The 20,679-nt window shown below is 42.7% G+C and overlaps 1 long non-coding RNA gene across 1 annotated transcript; it reads left to right on the top strand.

The window, feature by feature from the left end:
- Positions 1-9,994: 9,994 nt before the first annotated feature.
- On the top strand, positions 9,995-18,898 carry LOC132828278 (uncharacterized). The gene is made up of 3 exons (XR_009646091.1): positions 9,995-10,121; positions 17,293-17,368; positions 18,553-18,898. It is a non-coding gene; the product is annotated as an uncharacterized LOC132828278 (long non-coding RNA).
- Positions 18,899-20,679: the final 1,781 nt, after the last annotated feature.

Raw genomic sequence — 20,679 nt, 5'->3', positions numbered from 1 at the left:
CTCACCTCCGATAAGAAAAACATGAACACAACCTGAAGAAGGAGGGGAATAAGACGTAAGGCCCGAGAGGGCTCTGAAGGGGACCGTCTGTTGTGGGTACTATTCCCAAACTAGGCGCTGCAAGGGCAGGGGTGGAAATACAGAAACTGGTGGCTGCCCGGTAATTAATGATACTGTTGACGCAACGGGAGAAACTCGGTCCCAAATATCTGTCATAACCACCGAAATGATTGCTACAAGACTAACAGCTTTACTGAATTGAATGGCTTTAGACTATCTCTTGGCCGAAAAAGGGGGAACCTGTGCTTTGATTGGTAAGGAATGCTGCACCTTTATCCCAGACACCTCTTCGACAGTGGAAGATAAGGCAGAAATAGTAAGAGAAATTGGAGATGAACTTTGAAAAGATGAGGGATGGGGCGACTGGGGACTGACTGGTTGGAGAAAGTAGTTAGTTAATTTAGGCATTTATGTATTACTGATAATAGTAGGTCTAATGATAGGATTTAATGTGTTAAAGTGGATAATGAGTAAGTTGGTAATGTCTTTAGGAGGACAACAATCAATGTTGGTCATGACAACAGCGCGCACACAAGAAAGAGAGATTAGATTAGATTAATTACAGTGTGGAAACAGGCCCTTCGGCCCAACAAGTCCATACTGACCCGCCGAAGCGCAACTCACCCATACCCTACATTTACCCCTTACCTAACACTACGGGCAATTTAGCATGGCCAATTCACCTGACCATCTTTGGACTGTGGGAGGAAACCGGAGCACCCGGAGGAAACCCACGCAGACACGGGGAGAACGTGCAAACTCCACACAGTCAGTCGCCTGAGTCGGGAATTGAATCCGGGTCTCAGGCGCTGTGAGACAGCAGTGCTAACCACTGTGCCACCATGCCGCCCACATTAGTGGGTGCAGATTACTCCTAGAGTTTGAAAAAGGCAGACTTAGGAGGGCAGAAATGGCAAGATGGTGAACCTCTGCACCTTAGGGTGAAAAGAGGGCAGAAAATAAAATTGCAAAAACAACAAATGGTAAAAGAAAAGAAATGGGGGAGTTGTAAGAAATGGGGAAGTGTGTTGTTTTCGCAAAAAGGTAGTGATAATAAGCTTGAGTGTAGTGCTGATAAATCGAGTGTGAAGGGCAGCTGCAGACAATAATTAAATCAGCAAGCACGAGGGAAATGTATAATTGGGTACTAACTTTAGTGCATAACTTCTATTAAATAATTTCTTTCATGATAATTTAAATAATTTAGTCTCAGCAAAATAGCTGAGATAACTGAAACACATAAACTAGGCAAGAAAAGACACATTGTTAAAATGTATATTCAGGAATGGAATGTACCTGTGAACAATGGAAGATGTTACAAGCAAATAGATAAGTGAAAATATTCAGCCTGGAGCCCAATTACGAGTGGAGTTCCGCAGGGATCAGTTCTGGGTCCTCTGCTGTTTGTAATTTTTATTAATGACTTGGAAGAGGGAGTCAAAGGGTGTGTCAGTAAATTTGCAACGATATGAAGATAGGTGGAGTTGTGGATATTGAGGAGGGCTGTTGTTGGCTGCAAAGGGACTTAGATATGTTGCAGAGCTGGGCTGAGGAGTGGCAGATGGAGTTCAACCCTGTCAAGTGTGAGGTTGTCCATTTTGAAAGGACAAATCAGAATGCGGAATACAGGGTTAACGGTAGGGTTCTTAGTCAGGTGGAGGAGCAGAGGGATCTTGGAGTCTATATTCATAGCTCTTTGAAAGTTGCCACTCAGGTGGATAGAGCTTGTAAGAAGGCCTATGGTATATTAGCGTTCATTATCAGAGGGATTGAATTCAAGAGTTGTGAGGTGATGTTGCAGCTCTACAGGACCTTGGTAAGGCCACATTTGGAGTACTGTGTGCAGTTCTGGTCGCCTCACTTTAGGAAAGATGTGGAAGCTTTGGAGAGGGTGCAGAGGAGATTTACCAGGATGTTGCCTGGAATGGAGAATAGGTCGTACAAGGATAGGTTGAGAGTGCTAGACCTTTTCTCATTGGAACAGCGAAGGATGAGGGGTGACTTGATAGAGGTTTATAAGATGATCAGGGGGATAGATAGAGTAGACAGTCAGAGACTTTTTCCCCAGGTACTGCAGAGTGTTACAAGGGGGCATAAATTTAAGGTGAAGGGTGGAAGATATAGGGAGGATGTCAGGGGTAGGTTCTTTACCCAGAGAGTAGTGGGGCCATGGAATGTGCTGCCTGTGGGAGTGGCAGAGTCAGAATCATTGGTGACCTTTAAGCGGCAATTGGATAGGTGCATGGATAGGTACTTAAGCTAGGATAGATGTCCGGCACTACATCGTGGGCCGAAAGGCCTGTTCTGTGCTGTATTGTTCTATGTTCTATGAAAGGAACATCAAGATCCAAGTTTAGCAAAATCTTCCTTTTGTCAGCACTTACAGAGGGAAGGATCGCCAACTTGGAGAAGGGGGGGAAAATAATAAGAGTGAATCGCAAGTTAGCCAGAGAATAAAGTCGATTAGGTAATGCAGGAGTCAGAAGAGGTGACCTCACGCAGCTCAAAAGTATAACTGTGTACTAGTTTGAATGTTCATTGCTCATTTGATGCCCTTTCTTGCAATATCATAGAATAAATAGTCTTGTTTCCAGTTTTGGTGGTCTCGTCTAATTTTATTTAAACTTGTTTCTAACACTTGTCACTGATAAGCCCATTCTCTTCCAAATATAAATAGATCCTCTGTACCCTCTCCAGCAACTTTCCCACCACTTACGTTGGGCTCACTGGTCTGTAGTTACCTGGAATATCCCTACTATCCTTATTGAACAGGCAGACAACATGAGCAACTCTCCAGTCCTCCGGCACCTCACCTGTGTTTAAGGATGCTACAAGGATATCTGTCAGGGCCCAGCTATTTCCTCCGTCACGTCCCACAGCAACCTGGGATAGATCCCATCTGGTCCTGGGGATTTGTCCACCTTAATATCCTTTAGCCTACCCAACACATCCTCCCTTCTTATGTCAATGTGGTCCAGAGTAAACAAACTTCTATCTCTAATCTCAACATGCATCATGTTCTTCTCCTCATTGAACACTGATGCAAAACAATCATTCAGAATCTCACCCATTTTCTCAGGTTCGGGACACAACCTTCATTCCTTATCCTTTAGTAGACCAACCCTTTCTCTGTTGCTCTCTTGCTTCTTATATATGAATAAAAGGCCTTAGGATTCTCCTTAATTCTGCTCACTAAAGTTATTCCATGACCCCTTTTAGCCTGCTTGATACCTCATTTAAGGTTGGTCCTACTCTCCCACTATTCCTCCAAAGCCTGTTCTGATCTTAGCTCTCTGGACCTTATGTAGATTAGATTAGATTACCTACAGTGTGGAGACAGGCCCTTCAGCCCAACCAGTCCACAGCAACCCTCCGAAGAGTAACCCACCAGACCCATTTCCCTCTGACTTATGCACCTAACACTATGGACAATTTAGCATGGCCAATTCACCTGACCTGCACATCTCTGGACTGTGGGAGGAAACCCATGCTGACACGGGGAGAATGTGCAAACTCCACATAGACAGTCACCCAGGCTGGAATTGAACCTGGAACCCTGGTGCTGTGAGCCAGCAATGCTAACCACTGAGCCACTGTGCCGATGTATGTTTCCCTTGTCCTCTTGGCTCGTCACAAATTTCTCCTGTCATCCATGGTTCATGAATCTTACCTTTCCAATCCCTTGTTTACAAAGGGACATGCCTATCCTGCACTGTCTTCAACCTATCTTTGAAAGCCTCCCATGTATCAAATGTGGACTTCCCTTCAAATAGCTGCCCCCAATCCATATTTCTCAGCTCCTGCCGAATTTTGAAATAATTGGTCTTAAGATGGAAGGCTACCATATTAAGTTACCTGGAAAGCCAGACATTTGTCTGGCACAAACTGATTTGGTGGTAATTAAAGTAATGATTATGAGGAAGAAAAGCTGAGTAGGGGAGCCAATGACCTGGTACTTCTATGACAGAATGGATGGAAAGAATTGTAAATAGTGTGAGAGAGGAAGGAACAGAGATTTCATGTATTAAAAAGGTCAAACACAATGTATTGACAACTGGTAGTCTTTATTTTAGTAATGTATTTGCAGCCATTTAATAGATTTGCTTTTTTTTTAATTGTTTAAGCGTAGACATTACATAATTTCTCTTACTGAGATTGTCAACATAGTTGGAAAACATTAAGTTTTTTTGATATTTGTCTGACTAGATTGAAATGTGATGACATATAAACAACTGGAGCATTAGTGCTTTAACTTAGGGAAGTGAGTGAACATTGGGGCAGGATTAAGGTGGTAAAACAGTACAGCACAAACAAAAGTTAAAATCTATAATTGTGGATTTATGTCACTGTCATGTTTTGAGACTGACTTCGAGGAGAATGCCAGAAAAAAACATGTCTTAATTTATTCTGAAACCAGTTAAAATACAAGCACATAGTTTGTGGTTTTCTGTAACATACAATTGTGCCATATCTGGATTCTCATTGAGGTTTACATTGTTCAAGGGCATTTCTACTGTCTTAGGTACAGTACGAAGCAACTATATTTGTGCACATAATGTTTGGTTCCGTTGCTTTCTAAAATCTTCCATCAAAAAAAGTCTCAGAACATTCTACTGGCATAATGTATGGCAGATTTTCCAAATGAATTAAAGCTTTAAAAGTGATGATATTTCAAACCTGATCAACATTGCTTTTTAAAAATAAGAAAAAGAATCAGCCGCACCAGAGTTTTGTACAGCTGCAGCATGACCTCATCGTTCTAAAACTCGATCCCTCTACTAATAAAACCTAACACACCGTATGCTGTCTTAACAGCCATTTCAACCTGGGTGGCAATTTTGAGGGATCCATGTACATGGACACTGAGGTCTCTGCTTGTCTACACTACCAAGAATCTTACCATTCATCCAGTACACTTCATTCATGTTACTCCTTTCAAAGTGAATCACTTCACACTTTTCTGCATTAAACTCCATTTGCCCCCTTTCAGCACAGCTCTCTAACTTAACTATGCCCCTCTATAACCTACAACATACTGCACTATCCACAACTCCACTGACCTTGGTGTCATCTGCAAATTTACTAATCCATCCTTCTACACCCTCATCTAGGTCATTTATAAAAGTGACAAACACAGTGGTCCCAAAACAAATCCTTGTGGTACACCACTAATAACTGAACACCAGGATGAAATTTTCCATCAGCCCCATCCTCTATCTTCTTTCTGCCAATTTCTGATTCAGACTGCTAAATCACCCTCAGTCCTATGCTTCCATATTTTGTGCAATAACTTACCATGGGGAACCTTATCAAACGCCTTACTAAAATCCATGTCGAAGAAAGTGAGGACTGCAGATGCTGGAGCTCAGAGCTGAAAAATGTGTTGCTGGAAAAGCGCAGCAGGTCAGGCAGCATCCAAGGAGCAGGAGAATCGACGTTTCGGGCATAAGCTGAAGAAGGGTTCATGCCCGAAACGTCGATTCTCCTGCTCCTTCGATGCTGCCTGACCTGCTGCGCTTTTCCAGCAACACATTTTCAGCTAAAATCCATATACACCACATTAACGGCTTTACCCTCATCCATCTGTTTGATAACCTTCTCAAAACACTCACCAAGTTTTGTGAAGTGCGACCGACCCTCCATAAAACAGTTTTGACTATCCCTAATCAACTTATTCCTATCGAGATCTTATTTCTTATCCCCTTTTCCAACACTTTACCCACAATCAAAGTAAGGCTCACTGGTCTATAATTACCAGGGTTGTCTCTACTCCCCTTTTGAACAAGGGATCAATATTTGCTATCCTCCAGTCTTCTGGTACTATTCCTGTAGACAATGACGATGTAAAGATCAAAGCCATAGGCTTGGCAATCTCCTCCATGGCTACCCAGAGAATCCTAGGATAAATTCCATCCAACCCAGGGGATTTATATATTTTCACACTTTTCAGAAATTGTAACATCTCATCCTTGTGAACCTCAATCCCACTTAGTCTAGTAACCTGTACTTCAGTATTCTCCTCAACAACATTATCTTTTTCCAATGAAAATATTGATGGAAGATATTCATTTAGCGCTTCCCCTATCTCCTCTGACTCCACGTGCATCTTTCCACTACTGTCCTTGATTGGCCCTAATCTTACTCTAGTCATTCTTTTATCCCTTATATACCTCTAGAAACCTTTAAGGTTTTCCCTGATCTTATATGCCAACAACTTCTCATGTCCCCTCCTCGCTAATCTTAGCTCTCTCTTTCAGTCTTTCCTGGCTACTTTGTAACTCTCAATCGCTCTAACTGAGCCTTCACATATCATCCTAACATAAGCCTTCTTCTCCCTCTTGACAAGAGATTCAACTTCCTTAGTAAACCACAGCTCCTGCGCTCAACAACTTCCTCCCTGTCTGACAGGTACATGCTTATTAAGGACACACAGTAGCTGGTCCTTGAATAAGCTCCACATTTTTATTTTGCCCATGCCCTGCAGTTTCCTTCCCCATTCTATGCATCCTAAATCTTGTTGGACTAGGAGAAAGTGAGGACTGCAGATGCTGGAGTATCAGAGCTGAAAAATGTGGTGCTGGGAAAACACAGCAGATCAGGCATCATCCAAGGAGCAGGAGAATCAACGTTTTGGGCATAAGCCCTTCTTCAGGAATGAGGCTGGTGTGCCAAGCGGGCTGAGATAAAAAGAAGGGGGGAGGGAATTTGGGTGATGGGTGCTGGGAATAGGATAGGTGGAAGGAGGTGAGGGTGAGGGTGATAGGCCGGAGAGCGGCTGGGGGCGGAGAGGTCATGAAGAAGATTGCAGGTCAAGAGGGCAGTGCTGAATCAGAGTGTTGGGACTGAGATAAGGTGAGGGGAGGAGAAATGAGGAAGCTGGAGAAATCTACATTCATCCCGTGTGTTTGAAGGGTTCCTAGACGGAAGATGACCTCAAATTTACCTGGACCATCTCAGACTCCTCCCACCCCTTCCTAGACCTCTCCATTTCTATCTCGGGTGACCGACTCAACACAGACATTTACTACAAACCGGCCAACTCCCACAGCTACCTAGATTATACCTCCTCCACTCTGCCCCCTGTAAAAATGCCATCCCATGTTCCCAATTCCTCTGCCTCCGCTGCATCTGCTCCCAGGAGGACCAATTCCACTACTGAACAACTCAAATGGCCTCCTTCTTCAAAGACCGCAATTTCCCCTCCGAAGTGCTCTCCACCGCATCTCCTCCACTTCTCGCACCTCCACCCTTGAACCCCGCCTCTCCAATCGCCACCAGGACAGAGCCCCACTGGTCCTCACTTTCCATCCCACCAACCTCCGGACACATCGTATCTTCCGCCATCATTTCCGCCACCTCCAGACAGACCTCACCACCAGGGATATATTTTCCCCTCCATCCCTATCTGCATTCAGGAGAGGCCACTCCCTCCGCGACTCCCTCGTCAGGTCCACACCCCCCACCAACCCAACCTCCACTCCCGGCACCTTCCCCTGCAACTGCAGGAAGTGCAAAACTTGCACCCACACCTCCCCCCTCACCTCCCTCCAAGGTCCCAAGGGATCCTTCTATATCCGTCGCAAATTCACCTGCACCTCCACACACATCATTTACTGCATCTGCTGCACCTGATGTGGTCTCCTCTACATTGGGGAGACAGACCACTTACTTGTGGAATGTTTCAGGGAACACCTCTGGGACACCCGCACCAACCAACCCAACCGTCCCGTGGCTGAACACTTTAGCTCTCCCTCCCACTCCACCAATGACATGCAGGTCCTTGGCCCCCTCCATCGCCAGACCCTGGCCACATGACGCCTGGAGGAAGAGCGCCTCATCTTCCGCCTGGGAACTCTCCAACCAAACGGGATGAATGTATATTTCCCCTCCCCCCACCTTATCTCAGTCCCAACACTCGGATTCAGCACCGCCCTCTTGACCTGCAATCTTCTTCCCGACCTCTCCGTCCCCACCCCCTCTCCGGCCTATCACCTTCACCTCCTTCCAGTGCCCCTCTCCCAAATTCCCTCCCCCCTACCTTTTATCTCAGCCCACTTGGCACATCAGCCTCACTCCTGAAGAAGGGCTTATACCCGAAACGTCGATTCTCCTGCTCCTCAGATGCTGCCTGGCCTGCTGTGCTTTTCCAGCACCACATTTTTCAATCCTAAATCTTCTCTAATTGCATCGTAATTGCCTTTCCCCCAGCTGTAGCTCTTGCCCTCTGGTGTATACCTATCCCTTTCCATCGCTGAAGTAAATATAACTGAATTGCTGTCACTATCACCAAAGTGCTCATCTACCTCCAAATCTAACACCTGGGCAGATTCATTACCCAGTACCAAATCTAATGTGTCCTTGCCCCTTGTTGGTTTGTCTGCATACTGTGTCAGAAAACCCTCCTGAACACAATGGACAAAAACTGACCCATTGAAAGTACTTGAATTATAGTATTCCCAGTTAATATTTGGTAAATTGAAACCTCTCATAAAAGTTAACCTGTCACTCTCGCTCCTATCGAGGATCATCTTTGCTGACCTTTCCTCTACATCTCTGGATCTATTTGGAGGCCTGTAGAAAACTCCCAACAGGGTGACCTCTCCTTTCCTGTTTCTAATCTCAGCCCATACTACCTCAGTTGACCAGTCCTCAAATGTCCTTTATGCCACCGTAATACTGTCCTTGACTAACAATGCCACACCCTCACCTCTTTTACCATCTTTTCTGTTTTAGATTAGACTAGATTACTTTCGGCCTAACAAGTCCACACCGACCCTCCAAAGAGCAACCCACCCAGACCAATTCCCCTACGTTTACCCCTTCACTGAACACTACGGGCAATTTAGCATGGCCAATTCACTTGCACATCTTTGGACTGTGGGAGAAAACCGGAACACCCGGAGGAAACCCGCGCAGACACGGACAGAATGTGCAAACTCCACACAGACAGTTGCCTGAGGCGGGAATTGAACCCGGGTCTCTGGCGCTGTGAGGCAGCAGTGCTGCCCACTTCTTAGTGAAACATCTAAATCCCGGAACCTGTAACAACCATTCCTGTCCCCACTCTACCCTTTGTCTCTGACCTGGTCACAACATCAAAATCCCTGTTACCATCACATGCTGCAAGTTCACCCACCTTATTCCAGATGCTGTTGGAGTTGAAGTGGACACATTTCAAACAACATTTTGCTTGCCCTTGGGCCTAACAAGTCCACACCGACCCTCCAAAGAGTAACCCACCCAGACCCATTGCGACCTGAAACCTTATTTCGGACCTCCGTACTCTCAATCTCCTCCACACTCAAACTACAATTTAGGTTCCCAACCCCTTGATGAATTAGTTCAAACCCACCCAAAGAGCATTGGCAAACTTTCTCCCCAGGATATTGGTATCCCTCTGGTTCAGGTGAAGACGATCCTATTTGTCGAGCTCCCACCTACCCCAGAAATAGACCCAATTATCCAGGAATCCAAAATATTCCCTCCCGCACCACCCTGTAGCCACGTGTTCAACTCCCCTCTCTCCCTATTCCTTGCCTTGCCAGTACGTGGCACGGGCAACAAACTAGAGATAGCAACTCTGTTTGTCCAAGCTCTAAGCTTCCATTCTGACTCCCTGAATTTCTGCCTTAACTCCCCACCTTAAGTTTGATAATCCTCAGGCAGCACATTGGAAGAGCCCTTGCCTCGCACTTGCTGTGGAATAAAAATAGAGGTTTCCTTTTTCTTCAATTCTCTCCCTCTTTCTATTTTCTGTCAAGTCAGCGAATATTTTACAATTCTTTTGCTTTCCTTCCTGTTACATCAAGCTTGTGTTCAAGAGTAATTAGATTTTTAAACACAATGCTATTGGGAAATGTGAGGTCTGTGATAATGTTAGAAGTGACTGAAGCCAGGCAATAGCGTTTCCTGCTGTATGCTCTGGTCTGGAGCTGCAGAACAGAACTTGCTGCGCATAACTCCACAATTATCCTATTGTGGAAATTTGCTGGACTTCTGGCAAAGATCTTTCTGGTTCTTCAGATGACTGGATCAAAGTAGAAATGGAAAAATGGTGGATGGTAGATAAGGAGATTTAATCTTAATTGCTTGTTTATTACGGTTTAATATTCTTGAGTAATATTCAAAATAACTCCTAATATTCAAATTTGTGTTTTATTTTAATCTAACTGGCAATGTTTCTGTGATATTTTGACTTTAACTGTGTATTTTTTTAAAAAAAGGATGGTTCAAGTAATATATGAAGTGACCAGCTGCCTTATCATTAGATTGAATTTACTATGACTCCGCATCAATGTATCCTTCTTTAGCCCTGCAAGATTCACATCTTGGCACTTCTAATTCTGGCCTCTTGGAATTTCCTTGCATGCTGGATCTTCTTTATTCTGTCATTGGTGTGCTCAGTCAGCCAGTACTGAAGCTCTGTAACTCCTTCCTAAAACATCTCTTTGTCCTCAAAATCAATATTTCTGACCAAGCTTTTGGTGACCTGTTCTAGTGATAGCTCCAAGAAACTTGGGAGTTGATTTTTAAATGATGATGTTGCTGGAAGCATTTTGGAATGTTTCTACCATGTCAAAGAACTACATTATGAACGTTGTTCTGCATTATATTGACTTCTTAAATTTGTACTCTCTATAGGCATCAGGAGATGAGGTTCTTCCATATCTTGTTGTCAAAACGTCTCATGTCTGAATACTTAACTTTGGGACCTTCGAAAAACTTGTAGGAAATGTAATAACTGCTTTCGTTAACAAAGGTTTTCTCTACATGTACACATTCTTTTCAACACACAAAACCGAAACTGTGTTAGAAATCCTCCTGGGCAAGTGAACACAAATATTAACATCTTCTTTGTTTAATGGCCAGGTTCCTCAGATGAGTAATTTTTGTTATTAATCATTCTGGCAATGAATCACTGAAGCTAGCAGTCTGGAAACACCTCTGAGTTCATCAGTTATGAACCAAGAACCCCATCCAATCCTCAGTAAGGGAGAGAAATAGTTTTATCATTGGAAACACTAACTTAGCTGTTTGATTGCCCCCTCTGTACATAAACATTTATAGATCTGGGCTTTACTTTTTATCTGATTTCATTAAAAACGTCCCCATATTTCTTTTTTTAAAAATATTCTGGAACGCCTTATTGTACACACTGATGCAGTGATAAGGTCCAGCTTCAAATTCTATCTGCTGCAGTAATGTTGCATATTATGTCCGAATAGCTTGTTCACAAGTAATTAAACTTAAAGTCCTCCATGAAGAGAGATGTTTTCAGGGTCTTGTGATGCAGCAATAGTGCCTCTACCTTTGGGCTAGAAGCTTGGGTACATGTCCCACCTGCTCTAAGGGTGTCTCATAACCCATCTGAACAGATTGATGTTTTTAAAAAGCTATATGTCTACAATACAGTCTTAACTCTTCTTACACCCCTGATCAGTGAAATAATGTGCAGTCTTTTTCAGGTGCCATCAGTAGTCTGTTGCTAAATGTGGATTTGCATGAACAACAAATTGAAACGACTCTCAAAGAAATGTGCCCTCTTATTGCTGTTAGAATGGTCACAGTGATTTTTGCATTGACTGATGTTTTGAACAAGAATTCACAAGCAACACACAACTGTTCTAATATTCAAAATGGAAAGCAATTGTGGAAATCCCAGTCTGATAATATCCTTCTGCTTCTCCAGCATTTACATACAACATAGAACAGTACAGCACAGAACAGGCCCTTCAGCCCACGATGTTGTGCTGACCACTGATCCTCATGTATGCACCCTCAAATATCTGTGACCATACGCATGTCCAGTAGTCTCTTAAATGCCCCCAATGACCTTGCTTCCACAACTGCTACTGGCAATGCATTCCATGCTCTCACAACTCTCTGTGTAAAGAACCCGCCTCTGACATCCCCTCTATACTTTCCTCCAACCAGCTTAAAACTATGACCCCTTGTGTTAGTCATTTCTGCCCTGGGAAATAGACGCTGGCTATTGACTCTATCTATGCCTCTCATTATCTTGTATACCTTAATTAGGTCCCCTCTCCTCCTCCTTTTCTCCAATGAAAAAATTCTGAGCTCAGTCAACCTCTCTTCATAAGATAAGCCCTCCATTCCAGGCAGCATCCTGGTAAACCTCCTCTGAACCCTCTCCAAAGCATCCACTTCTTTCCTATAATAGGGCGACCAGAACTGGATGCAGTATTCCAAGTGCGGTCTAACCAAAGTTTTATAGAGCTGCAACAAGATCTCACGACTCTTAAACTCAATCCCCCTGTTAATGAAAGCCAAAACACCATATGCTTTCTTAACAACCCTGTCCACTTGGGTGGCCATTTTAAGGGATCTATGTACCTGTACCCCAAGATTCCTCTGTTCCTCCCCACTGCCAAGAATCCTATCCTTAATCCTGTACTCAACTTTCAAATTCGAAGTTCCAAAATGCATCACCTCGCATTTACGCTGGTTGAACTCCATCTGCCACCTCTCAGCCCATCTCAGCATCCTGTCAATGTCCCACTGCAGCCTACAACAGCCCTCTATACGGTCAACGACACCTCCAACCTTTGTGTCGTCTGCAAACTTGCTGACCCATCCTTCAATCCCCTCATCTAAGTTATTAATAAAAATTACAAACAGTAGAGGCCCAAGTACAGAGCCCTGTGGAACATCACTCACCACTGACCTCCAGGCAGAATATTTCCTTCTACTACCAGTCGCTGTCTTCTGTTGGCCAGCCAATTCTGTATACAGACAGATAAGTTCCCCTGAATCCCATTCCTCCTGACCTCTGAATGAGCCTACCATGGGGAGCCTTATCAAATGCCTTGCTGAAGTCCATATACACTACATCCACAGCTCGACCCTTATCAACTTTTCTAGTCACATCCTCAAAGAACTCGATAAGGTTTGTGAGGCATGACCTGCCCCTCACAAAGCCGTGCTGACTGCATTTAATCAAGCCATGCTCTTCCAGATGGTCATAAATCCTATCCCTCGGAATCCTTTCTAACACCTTACAGACGACAGACGTGAGACTGACTGGTCTGTAATTGCCAGGGATTTCCCTATTTCCTTTCTTGAAGAGAGGAATTACATTTGCCTCTCTCCAGTCCTCAGGTACGACTCCAGTGGAGAGCGAGGTTGCAAAGATCTTTGCAAGTGGCGAAGCAATTGCATTTCTCGTTTCCCAAAGCAGCCCGAGGACAAATCTGGTCTGGGCCTGACGACTTGTCAATCTTAATGTTTGACAAAATTTTCAGCATATCAGCTTTCTCTATCTCCATCCATTCCAGCATGCACACCTGCTCTTCAAAGATTTCATTCACTACAAAGTTCATTTCTTTTGTAAAGACAGAAGCAAAAACTCACTTAGGGCTTCCCGCACCTCCTCAGACTCCACACACAAGTTCCCTATGCTATCGCTGATCAGCCCTACTCTTTCTTTGACTATTCTCTTATTCCTCACATAAGCGTAAAATGCCTTTGTGTTGTCCCTAATCCGTTCTGCCAAGCCTTTCTCGTGCCCCCTCCTGGTTCTCCTCAGACCATTTTTGAGCTCCTTCCTTGCCTGCCTGTAATCCTGTAGAGCTGAGCTTGACTCTAGCTTCCTCCACCTTATGTAAGCTACCTTTTTCCTTTTGACAAGAAGCTCCACCGCTCTCGTTATCCAAGGTTCCTTTATCTTACCACTTCTTGCCTGTCTCAGAGGGACATATTTATTCATCACTTGCAACAACTGTTTCTTAAACAGTCTCCACATGTCTATAGTGCCTTTACCATGGAACAATTGCTCCCAATCCATGCTTCCTAACTCATGTCTAATTGCATCATAGTTTCCTCTTCCCTAATTAAATATCCTCCCATTTTGCCTAATACTCTCCTTCTCCATAGCTATGTAGAATGTGAGGCAATTGTGGTCATTATCACCAAATGCTCTCCCATCACAAGATCTGATACCTGCCCCAGTTTGTTTATATTAGATTCTATTTTCAAGATGGTGAAGTTGTAACTGATTTGACCCTCCCCATTTGCTGCAAGAATTATTTCCAGTTATAGAACCTTCCTACCGGCATTCCAGCTTTCCATCTCTTTCAAGTGGTAATAGGCTAATGTGGGCTGAATGGCCTCATCCTATCACTCTGTAACAGTTCCATGGGGACAGAATTGCACAGATCAATTAGTCTTTTGTCTGTAGTGGGCAAATTATTGAAGAGGATTTTGAGAGAAAGGATTTATGATTAATTTGAAAATCATAGTTTGATGACAGATAGTCAGCATGGCTTTGTAAGGGGCAGGTTATGCCTCACAAACCTTATTGAATTCTTTGAGGTCGTGACAAAACACTTTGATGAATGTAGAGCAGTGGACATGATGTAAATAGATTTTAGCAAGGCGTTTGATAAGGTTTTCCATGTTAGAGTCATTCAGAAAGTAAGGAAGCATGGGATACAGGGATACTGTCTGTATACAGAATTGGCTGGCCCATAGAAGACAGAGGGTGGTGGTAGATGGCAAGTGTTCAGCTTGGAACTTGGTGATCAGTGGTGTTCCGCAGGGATCCGTTCTGGGATCTCTGCTCTTGTGATCTTTATAAATGACTTGGATGAGAAAGTGGAAGGGTAGGTTAATGAGTTTCATAGTGACATAAAGGTTGGGGGAGTGGTGTATAGTATGGAAGGCTGTTGAAGGTTGCACCGGGCCATTGACAGAATGTAGAACTGGGCAGATAAGTGACAGATGGTGTTCAACCTGGAAAAGTGTGAAGCGATTCACTTTGGAAGGTCAAGTTTGAATGCAGATTACAGGGTTAAAGGCATAATTCATGGCAGTGTGGGGGAACAGAGGGATCTTGGAGGTCCACGTCCATAAATCCCTCAAAGTTTCCACTCAAGTTGATGAGGTTGTTAAGAAGGCGTATTTGTGTGTTGGTTTTCATTAGCAGGGGGATTGAGTTTAAGAGCTGTAAGGTTATGCTGCAGCTGGTTAGACCACACTTAGAATATTGTGTTCATTTCTGATCACCTCATTATAGGAAGGATGTGAAAGCTTTAGAGAGGGTGCATAGGAGATTTACCAAGATGATGCCTGGACTGGAGGGCATGTCTTATGAAGAAAGGTTGAGGGAGCTAGGGCTTTTTTCATTGGAGAGAAGAAGGATGAGAGCTTTACAAGATGCTGAGAGGCATACACAAAGTGCTGGGTGCGTGGAATACAATGCCAGCAGTCGTCGTAGAGTCAGATGCATTAGAGACATTTAAGTGACTTTTGAATAGGCACATGGATGATAGTTAAATCAAGGGTATGTAGGTTAGTTTGATCTTAGAGTAGGGTAAAACGTCGGCACAATATTGAGGGCTGAAAGGCCTGAACTGTGCTATATGGTTCTATGCTTCTAATGAAGGGTTACTAACTAAAAGTCAGTGGTTTATCATTTAAAACAGACAAGGTTATTTTTCTTCTCTCAAAGTGTGGTTATTGTTTGGAGCAGTCTTTCTGAAAAGTTAGTAAAAGCAGACCTCTGGAATATTTTAAAGGCAAACACAAATAGTTTCCTGTTGAGGGTGGTGGGGAGGTAAAAGGTTATCAGGGTAGGCAGGAATGTAGATTTAAAGTTACAGTCAGATGAGACATAATCATATTGAATGTCTTACTCCTCCCTGTTTGCACGGGATGTGGCATTTTAATGCAAAGTTTTAACAAACTAGGCAATCGAGACTTCTAACACTGAAATCCTGAATTTTCAGTGCTTTTCAATGGCTAAATGAAAACTGTAGATTCAAGTGCTTGTTTAAAATCACTGAGTTTGTGCTGCATCACTAATTGCAGATAAGGAAACTTCCATACTTCAGAGGCAGAAGAGATTCCAGTAATGAATGCAGTGAGCAAAAAGTAAGCTTTAGTCCGATATGTGACATAACTGAGTTTCATCCAGAATACAACAACATGAAAGAAAATTGCTGTCACTTTCTGTAAGTTCTATGGCGGGGCCTCCATATGTGGTTCATGCCAGAGCAATGCATCAAACACCAGAATACAGCTGTCACATTAAAAGAAGTCGCTTGAATGTGTCTATGATGTTTGCATTTTTCTGAGAGATTAGAGATTTGGTTTGTTTAAAAAAAAGTTGCATTCATGCAAAATATTCAAAAGCGTTCAGTAGAAAATTGGTTTTACATTCAATATTTGGATCTCCATTTGTAGTCTAACGTGTAGATAGTTGAAACAAGGATAAACATATTGAAGAACTGAGGTTCCTACCTCCTTCCTTCCCCACGACTACCTGTGGTGATTTTCAAATCTCCTGTAAAAGTTTTGAAGAAAAATCTACTGTTTCCTATTACATCACTACGTTCTGGAGGGTGACCTATTTCATAAAAAGTTGATAAAATAATGTAATACTGAATCTCTGGTTATCCAGCAATTTTATAACAGCCAACAGCCAATTGTGGATGCAACAGCTAGTTTAAAATGTCTTTTGCCTTACCAATTTCAGCTGCAGATGCTATGAGGAACCTGAAAATCTCATGTCTTCTGACATACTGGCAGTGATCAGAAAACAGTATATGTATAAATGATCCTTGATTCAGAATGCAAAAATGTGAAAGGAATTTGCTGGAGAACTGTTGTTTAAATTATTTAGGAGTTTCCTCTTGAAAGCATGTGACAGCTGTGCAGCAAACACATTTGCAGACCAGACCATAGCAATCACATTAAATTTGCCTCTCTGATGCTTGCATTATTCCTACAAATTAGAGTCCTTACTTAATTAGATCAACAGAAAGCATCCAAATAAAAACCAAAATAAAATACAGATGCTGTAAATCACAAACAAAACTAGAAGTTGCTGGAAAAGCTGTTGCTGGAAAGCAACCAAATCTCTTCAATGAAAGGTTTCTTCCCCTTCATCAGCCCTGATTATCTCCCATTGATATCTCTGGACTATGCTGCAAGGAAACATCAATTGAAAAAAATGAGCTTGATTTGTTCCTCTTTTTCTTCCTGAGTTTCTCTGTGCTCTGCTTCCTTGCAAGACAGTTATGTAAGTTTGACAATAAAAATCATTTATTGCTGTCACCCATCTGCAGTGTGACCAGTTTTATAAAAGCAGCTGAACATGTGCTGCAATACTGAATCCAGAGCCTACAGCCATTCCAACAGCTGGCATACAATTGTGGATGGAAGCAAATGCTAATTTAAATGACTAAACTGAACATTTCTGACCAATTGCAGGCCTGTCAACTTTGACAGTCCAAACTGCGCTGGAGAAGGAAAACAGATTCTCAGAAACTAAGGTCCTCATGAAAAAGTAAGTTTGATACAGAATCTGAGAATGATTTTTCATCATTTAGAGTAGCGAAAGAAACTGCTCGTGAGCTGGCAATTCCTGAAAGATAACAGAGAGACTCCTAATGAAGACATTGCACAGCAGTGCCGTGAATACCATTCCAAACTGGAGCAGTCACATCATACCCTTTAATATTTGCAGTATTCGTAGGTGTTCAGAGTTGTTTTCAAAACAAATGTTAAGACAGGGCATCAAACTCACTTCATTGGTAAATTGCTTGTCTTTGGACATTTAATTTTGACATCATTTGTCTGTGCTGGCAAACTAAACATTGATAAAGGCAAATGATAGCTCTATATGAACAACTGTAGAAATAAAAAAGTGAGCTTGCTCCAAGTGCAATTTAATTCTTGATGAATATTGTGTTTGTAATAAAGGCAATTACTGAATAATCAGCATTTTCTGTAAAGTTAGGTGGATATTTTCTTTTGCATCCATTCTAGGGCAGTGTAACCAGCATCAGACCAGGCCATAGTTACCACATTACAGAAACTGTTAGGCTCTTCCTCCAAAATTTGTATTGTATTGTAGTTAGATGTGTCTTTTTTTTAACAACATGCTTGCAGTTATAATTTTGTGAATTGGGGTCCTCAGCTGGTGACTTAATTGGCTGCCCAGTGGGTGGTCAATCCAACTACCTTGACCATCTCTGACAATGTAACTATGGAAAATGCTATCAGGCTTTACTCCTAGGCTCCCCTCCACTTTGCCAATTATCTCACAACCCAGGGCACAGCCAGCTGACTGGGAAAATTCAGACCTGTATATTGAGACGGTATCCAGAGCTCTTCATTGGAGAATTTGGAAAATATATTGCCCTTCTACAATAGGGCCTGGAGCCTCTTATTTGAGATATTTCTGCACTACATAAATATAAATGATTGAACAAATGGATTTGTTGCATCCTTATTTTCCTCTTCCACGCTTCGTCTCACTGGCTTGTCCTTCCAGCTACCATTAAATGGATGTGAGGAAATAAATTACCATCTACTATATGTGTGTTGAGTATGACCTGTTTTCACAAACTTAGCTGTCAATATTTTAAAATACAGACTCAATGTCTTTAAAGTTTATAAAAATGCTTTTATTGTGAATATAAATATTTGCTTAAAATGACATAATGGCTCTTTTATGACCCTTTGTAGATGTGAAAACCCTGACAGTCCAGAGTGCAAGGTAGATGGTGATCCGGATTCTCCAGAAATCAAGGGGCTCAACAAAGAGTAAATTTGATACAATATGTGAATAACGTTTTGTTTCATTAAGCGTACAAGGATGCAAAAGGCAATTGCTGGTGAGCTAACAATTTGGGACTCCACATGAAAACATCAGACAGGAACACCACTCCTGACCATACCATTACTGCCTTCTCACATTTGCATTATTCCTTGGGGTTGAGAGTTTCTTTCAAAAAAATAATTGTCATAGGACATGAAGGCTCTTCAATGGGAAATTGTCCAGGTTTCAGTGTTGAAGTTTGGAAATATTGATCTGTGACGTTTTCTAAACTCTGAATATGAATATATTCAAGGAAAGAGTTTCTGATTTTTCCCTATACCCCTTATCACTAGCTTCAGTGTCCTTCAAATCGACGAAAGATTTTGAAGACCACAATCTCCATCCTTTGGAGCCATATGTCTGGAATGTGTTCTGTTTCACCTGCTGGTTTTCTCGATACTGAATCTCAGTCTTCAGAATTTTCTAACAGCTGTCTGCCATTGTGGATGAAAATATTTTGTTCAAAATGTCTTTCTTCATGACTAATGACAGCTGCTGGAATTGTGATAGGCCAAGCTGTCAGTAAAAGCAAAATCCAATGTTTTCTGGGATAGTTGCAATAATCAGAAAGGTACATTGCTCCAATGTATACATAAATGATCCTTGATTTGAAGTTGGTGTTCTTTTTCTACATGTGACATTTGCAGAAATAAATTAGTGAATCTGGCTGCCTTGGACTGAGAGCTGCAGCCCGTCCTGCTGTGATTGGTGGCAGCACCAATGGTGCTGATGGTAGCTGATCAAGAAGCTGCTGCCAGCTCAATATCCTATGAATGAAATGACCTGATCCCAAGAGCTGGAAGTGAAATCAGAGTGATGTCAGAGCAGCAACCTTCTCATGCTGCCATTTGCGATTGCCATTGCTGAGCCAAACAATGTTTCGCTGGCATAGAGAGGGGAAGAGAATCCATATAGTGTGGAAACAGGTCCAATACGTCCACACTGACACTCTGATGGTAACCCACTCAGACCCATTCCCCTATCCTATATTTATCCCTGACTAATGCAACTAACCTACACGTCCCTATACACTATGAGCAATTTAGCATGGCTAATTCACCTAACCTGTACACCTTTTGGATTGTGGGAGGAAACCCACATAGATTCTGGGAGAATGTGCAAACTCCCGAGGCTGGAATCGACCCTGGGTCGCTGGCACTACAAGGCAGCAGAGCTAACCACTGAGCCACCAGGCCACCCCCAGTGGGGCGTAAGATCCATTGTGGGTACTAAGGAGTTTTAGCAATCCTGTCACACAAACACCAGTGGCCCTCAGTTGGTGACTTAATTGGCTGTCTAGTGGATGGTCAAGCCAGCTACCTTGCCCATCTCTGACAATACAATATAATTGTGGAGAAGGGAGTTAGGCTTTACTCCTCGGCTCCCCTTCACTTTACTACTCATCTCATGTCCCAGGTCACAGCCAGCTGACTAGGAAAATTCAGCTCTGTATGTAGATTCAGTATCCAGAGGTTTTCAGAAATTGCACATGACTATGCAACAAGTGTAATGAACAGAAGAGATGGGTTTGTCACAATTTTTTCTCTCTCCTTGTTTCCACACTCCAGCCTCAGTCTTCTTTCCTGCAACTAACAGTGAAGGTTTTGGGAAATAAATTGCTATCTGCTATTTACATATATCCTGTGTTTGAACAGTTTTCATTTATTAATTGCTAATGACTTGAAAAACAGACTCAATTTTTTTCAAGTTCATAACTTTATTATGGATGTTGACATTTGCTTAAAATGACTGACTTTATGACCATTTGCAGCTTTGAAAACATTGGCAATGCAAATAGTGAGGGAAATGGAGATCCAGGTTTTCAAGAAACTACAAAACCATGAAAGATATAAACAGGGTAGATGGCAAGAAGCTTTTTGCCAAAGTGGGGACTCAATTACTCGGGGTCACAAGTTTAAGGTGAAAGGAGAAAAGTTTAACAGAGAGAGATGTGGAAAGGTCTTCATGCAGAAGGTGGTGGGTGCCTGGAACAC

Source organism: Hemiscyllium ocellatum, chromosome 26 (genome assembly GCF_020745735.1).
Source record: "Hemiscyllium ocellatum isolate sHemOce1 chromosome 26, sHemOce1.pat.X.cur, whole genome shotgun sequence".
Classification (NCBI taxonomy): domain Eukaryota; kingdom Metazoa; phylum Chordata; class Chondrichthyes; order Orectolobiformes; family Hemiscylliidae; genus Hemiscyllium; species Hemiscyllium ocellatum.
The sequence above is the reverse complement of the archived record's forward strand: the minus strand, read 5'-3'. Positions and strand labels throughout refer to the sequence as shown.